The following is a 6,195-nucleotide window of genomic DNA, read 5'->3' as shown; positions in this document are numbered from 1 at the left end:
ATATAACTTTTGTTCTGTGTTGCGTAGTTGAATGACTCAATCTTCAAATGGTAAAAGATTATAAAGTATATTCTGATACAAGAATCCTAGAAAGATTTATGTAAATGACATTTTGAGTAGCTGCATCTTTGCTATTTCTTGTATGTTCGCCATTGCCTTGACCACTCCCCTTGCTTGACCTCTATAAATACAAAAGCTTGTCTAGGTGTGCATGTGTGCTTATGCAGCATTCGTCTTCCATCCCTACCTCCAACCTCTTACCCATGTTGCCTAAGCCACTAAGATGTCCTTGTTTCTCAGTAGGTCATCACATTCTGTTACCTGGATGAGACTTCCCATTGGTATTGTTATTCGTTTAGCCAGGGGTGAATTTTATTGCGGTTTAATTTCCTCTGGTGCCTGGAGAGCCCTATCACTGGCATAGGAGCTCAGTTCCTCGGGATAATTTTGGTGTGGTCGACTCTTTGCCTCATGACCTTCCCAGAGTTTTACTTAGTGTCATTCATGATTCTATTCTTTGAAACTCAAGAACACCCCTGAAAAGTTTGCATTCTAGACAAAAAAGTAAGCCAATGCACAGGCATGTTGAGGGAAATTCAGTGAAAAGGCCCATTACCTAGAACAGAGGATCTGGTAAATCAGGGCGGATTATAAACTATAGTCTTAATGGTCATTTTAAAAAACAGGAAATAAAAGCTAGTGTTCAGTTTCTTTGAAGTCTTTGGGTTCAGGTAATATTTAAATCTAAGACCTTGCAAATGGATTACTAGTAACTATATTAAAAATAACTAACTTTCTGATTGCTGTCAGGGGTTATATTAAGCATTCTATAAATTATTTAATCCTCACAGTGACTGAGGTGTATTGTTAGCACCCTGTTTTACAGGTGATGCAGCTGAGATACAAGCATTTGGCGATTTGCTGAAGGTCACATGGTTAAGTGGGAAAGCCAGATTGCTGATTCCAGGGCTTGTTTTCATTGTGCTCTTAATCCTGCTAAATGGCCACTAATTTGTTTTTTAAGTATTTACCCCAGCCCCTAGACTAGATTACTTATGAGGCATGATTTCTTAGAATAAACAACAGTTTTGGCTAGTTTGCCAAGGAAAATTTAAAGGGCAAATCTGAGGAGGATTAAAGGTCATATTTAATAAATTCAGTAAATCCCTTTGGGCATTACCAAGTAATACACTTTAACACTATGCATATCAAGGTGTTTCATTTCCAAAAGTTTGGAAGGAGGCTGGCATAAGTTTTGGGAAACTTTAATGTTAATGGTCACCTTGACCTGTTATTACATGTGCTTTTTGGCCCAAGTGTGACTTGATTTGAAATATGAAATGACTAGAAAAAAATGCGGCTTATTTTTTTAGTATGCCAGCCAGCTTATTGACATCCCAAGTAAATGCCCTTTAAAGTTGCCTTGGGCAGCCATAGGCATTCCAAGAATGTCATTGCTTCGAAGATACTTGGAACTTGTTTAAAATTGCTTTCAGAAAGAATTTTGTGAGGAACTGACAGAAGCAGCCCTATTCAGTTTGTTTACCATTATTTGCCACTCTTGATGAATCTTGGCTGTTTCCAAGAAATCTTTTTCTCAGTGGATGGAGATTTGCCACCCTTAATCATATTCAGAAGAATGGACTATGCACTTTAAAGGCAATCACAAACAAGGCATTTCAAATACTAGGTGCAGTAGTATTTAGAATAAGTGAATGGCTGCTGAGGTGAGTACTTGGAAAAGATAATCATGCCTCATTTAATGTTTGAAGCCCAGAGAGAAAGAGAATCCCTACTCACAGGGAACAGCATTACGGTGGGGAGATGCAAAGTCTCACAAAAACCCTAAAAGATGCACATATTTAGAATTATTCATTCCCATTCAAATGATGTTTGAAGGAGGCAGTGAGGAGTAATTGGGTGAACGAGTGTTCATTTGAATTTAGAGTTTGTTTCCTTAGCTAATGGATAAATGTGTACTGTTCTCCCACTAGTTCGAGGCATTATGCTGGCCTGAGGTTTGTCTTCCCCTTGTTTTTGGCAAGATGGGGACCTGAAGCCTCTGAAATGTTGCTGAGTTTCTCAATGGGCAGTGTTGGTGATGTACCTACTTTAAAAAAAATTCACACTTGGTCCCCTGTCTGTACCAAATGTTCTAGATTAGCACTGTCCAGTAGAAAAATAATGCAAGTCACATATGTAATTAAAAATTTTCTGGCAGCCACATTACAAAAGGCAGAAAGATACAGGTGAAATTAATGTTAATAATGTGATTTTAACATGTAATCAATATAAAAATTATTAAATATTTTCATCTTTTTTTTCATATTGAGTCTTCAAAATCCGATATTTCACACTTAGAGTGTGTCTCATTTTGGACAAGGCGCATTCCAAATGCTCAATAGCAGCAAGTGGCTAGTGGCTACCATATTGCACAGTGCAGTTCTAGAACAATATGGGTGAGAGTGATTAAAGTGGGCAGGATGCAAATGGCGATGTGCTTTAAAAGTTCACCCATAGATCTGCACACCTTATCTGTACACCTAGTACCCTAGAACTAAATAGGCATCATTCGTTTAATTGTGCGTCAAAGCTGTGGCCTAGAGTGTCTATCCAAGCTTACAAAAATACCATCTTTCTCATCTCCTTTTGAGGTTAAAAGAATACACTCCCTACCAAAGCTTGAAATCTAACCGTGAAGAATTAGCAAAAGACCTTAGTTGATTGAGGGCCCGTGGTTACAAGTTAGGGAAGCCCATCACAACCGCTGCACTATGCGGCAGCCAGTCAAGAGTGATGGTTACATTTATTTATTGCAGCAAGCGCCCAAAATTTTATATGGATTCCCTTAATTCAGTTATGTTACAATAACACAAATAAATAATTTCCAAGCAGTTGCTCTGTCATCTGAAGTCACCGTATTTGAATATTCCTGGCATTTATTAGAAACAGCTAACCTGGATTTACAGTTTGTTTGTACTTTGTAGTAAGTGGTAATATATATGTTTAAATGAATTTCTTGGGGTGGAAGGAGGGAAGTTGACAACATGAGAATAGAGGCTACCGGATCAGACTTCAGCCCCAGTGAATGCAAGTGTTTCCCAACGCCAAGTCTCTGATGCCACTGTTGAAAGTTTTTTTATTTTGTTTGGCAGCACAGAGTGAAATATTAACTCCTATGAAGAAAGAGCCTTTGGAGTTGACGTTTTGGAAAAAGCTGATTCATTTGGCTTGGCTTTACTTGTCTTTTCTGTGTGAATGTAACGTTAACATTTTCTGTGGCCTTCTTATTTAAGAATCTGAAAACCTATTTAGTAGTAGAGGGTGGATGCTGGTTTCTAGCATGAGTGACTCAAACCTATCTCCAGCACGAGAATCTGACTACTTATTTGGAAGTGGCCAGAGGAGCACATCACCCTGCTTTTTGCAGAATCTTGGGTATGGCACCTCTAGATTAAAGGGGAAAACTCAGGAAGAATCATTCTGTTTTGTCTTGGCCCTGCCCTTTCCTGGAGGAGGAAAAGAATGGAACAGTGTCTGAGGCTCCGTTAGCATGAAAGTACAAGATTGTTCCTAAAAAGGATAGACTAACTCGGCAACTAAGCCCAAATTCTGCCCTGTTGCTCTAAGGAAAAGGAAATTTTCCCCTGATAGTGAATGCTGTCTTCTCCAGCATCTGACTTAATCCCTCGTCTCCACATTTGGAGACCAGTATGATGTACATTTTTGAACTGAAAAATCATCCAGCCTGATCTGCTAAACAGAAATACATTCCAAGTTTCATTTTACTGTACGTATTATCTAACAGCCCTTGTACAGACATGGGCACTGACTAGGCCCTTTCTGTTATTTTTTTTTTTTTAAGTCTGAGGTCAAAATCACCTGGGGAAAAAAAAGCTGGAGAAACCCTTCTTGTTCTTTCTCTCCATCCTACTCCAAGGTGTTCTCTTCAGTTCACACTACAGGTACATTTGATTTTGAATACTTTATAGGTTAACTGTCCAGCATATATTAACTAGGTCTGGCCTAGGCCTTATTTCCTGTTTAAAATGTTGGTTTATAAATCTGAGCCTAGAAACTTGAGTAGGCTAGATTCCTGACTGACATCTTGTCGATGACTGAAATATCTACCCACAACTGTTCGAAAGAGGTACTGTGGGACCTACTAGTAAGCATGCTACGATTTACAGCACCCACCCTCCAGTCACCAGCACTGTATACACGCTTTGATTTCACTGAAAGGTTAATAAGAACCGCCAGCGTGGCCCTGAAAGGGAAGGGGAGGAGGAGAGATGGTTACGGATTGATGAATAGACCAGTAGATGTACTGAATACCAACTTGTTGATTGGCCACTGGGCTAGGCTTTTTCACATTTGTCCTATTATTTGATACTCATAACAATGGGGGGGAGGGGGCAATTGGATATTCGCATTTTATAACTGAAATAGAATCAGAAGTTAAGTGACATGCTCCAGGTCCCATTCCTAGTATTGATCATCCAAAAACTTTTTACTGGGGCCGGCCCGGTGATGCAGTGGTTAAGTTCGCACATTCTACTTCGGCGGCCCGGAGTTTGCTGGTTCGGATCCCGGGTGTGGACCTACGCACCGTTTCTCAAGCCATGCTGTGGCAGGCGGCCCACATATAAAGTAGAGGAAGTTGGGCACAGATGTTAGCTCAGGGCCAGTCTTCTTAAAAAAAAACAAAACACCTTTTTATTGGAATCTACATCCCAAGCACCATTCCAGGTGTAGGGAATACTGTGGTGAATAAGACAAAGGCCTTGCCTTCATGGAGTTTGCATTCTAGTGGGGAGAGGCAGATAATACATTTGTAAATACAAATTAAAACAGTACTAAAATGGTGGGGAGAAAATAAAATGGTGTGATGTGATTGTGACTGAGATAGAGTAGGGTGGTTGGAGAAGACCTTTCTGAGGAGGTGACACAAGCTGAGATCTGAATGAATAGGAAGCAGAACATTCCAGCCCCAGGAAATGAGCTTGGCTCATTATTTGGAAGGAGGAAGCAGTAAGAGATGAGTCAGGGGCCAGTTCATGAAGGTTTTATCGCCCAGGGAAAGGAGATAGACAGGATGTTATTCTGATAGGAGAAGCTGTTGGAGTCTTGATTATGAGAGTGAGTCGTTCTGACTTAATAACTACTAAGTGGCATAACAAGGCTAGAAGACAGATGTGACTCTAGGGCCGCTGCATGTTCCGTGACATCACATGAGACTTTCCATTCCTTGCACCTTTCCTTCCCCAAGTGGAAGTTCAGGGCAGCTGGATCCACAGCACCCTGGAATGGCTCTGCAGTGCTCTAAGCTTTTGACTTCTCTTTCTAGGTTTCCTTGTTTTCCTAAGAAAATCGGTTTGTGGGATTCATGTAAACAGCAATGCGGTTTTTATGTTATTTTACTCTAATCTTATTTGAATGATCCTTTTCTGCCATCACAGAGAAATCCTCAGGTAATGGGACCCACTGCCACAAATAAAATGGAACAAGCTTCTCACTGATAACTGGGCCAGGATTGCTCTGTTTTTCTTTGCTAATACCCATAGGGGGCAGCGTTACCCATACAATAAACCAAAGGGACAGCTGAGTTTTTAATTTTTTAAAGAGCTGATTACTCAAATCCTCTTCATTGGATGACTCTTGGTGACTACTTATCAGTGATTTTACTGATGGGTAGACTAAATTCAACAAACTCAGATGAATCTAGTAATTTAACATTTATGGATTAGCTAAATGCCCTGGCATTTTATGATTGACAGTCACCTAGTTCAGCTGCCTGCATCTAGGCACGTCTACATTCAAACCATCCTGAGAGAGAATTGGTAGCTGAAAGATTGGAGGTTCCAGAGTAAGTGCTTCCGGTTATTGACGGGATAGGGGACCCTAACCTAACCATGCGGATAGGGGCCCAACCTCCATGTTCAAGTTCCTAGTTCATCTTCTGGGTTTCAGATATAGGAGCAAAGGGCCAAAGGAAATGGTGTTAAAAGAAAGGCAGTTCCAGGCTACAGCATAAGAATCGGGCCGAGCTGCATGGAAATTGGTTCCTTTTCTGCTTGTTATGGTGGCATACATTGCTCCCCAAGTCGAGCAGGTAGGTCCATGTTGCAGTCCTACTTCATCTCTCTGCCATGCCACCACTAACTGTTGGAATGGGTCTGATGGTGACTTCATAGT

Source organism: Equus caballus, chromosome X (assembly GCF_041296265.1).
Source record: "Equus caballus isolate H_3958 breed thoroughbred chromosome X, TB-T2T, whole genome shotgun sequence".
Taxonomy (NCBI): Eukaryota; Metazoa; Chordata; class Mammalia; order Perissodactyla; family Equidae; genus Equus; species Equus caballus.
This window is presented reverse-complemented; position numbering follows the sequence as displayed.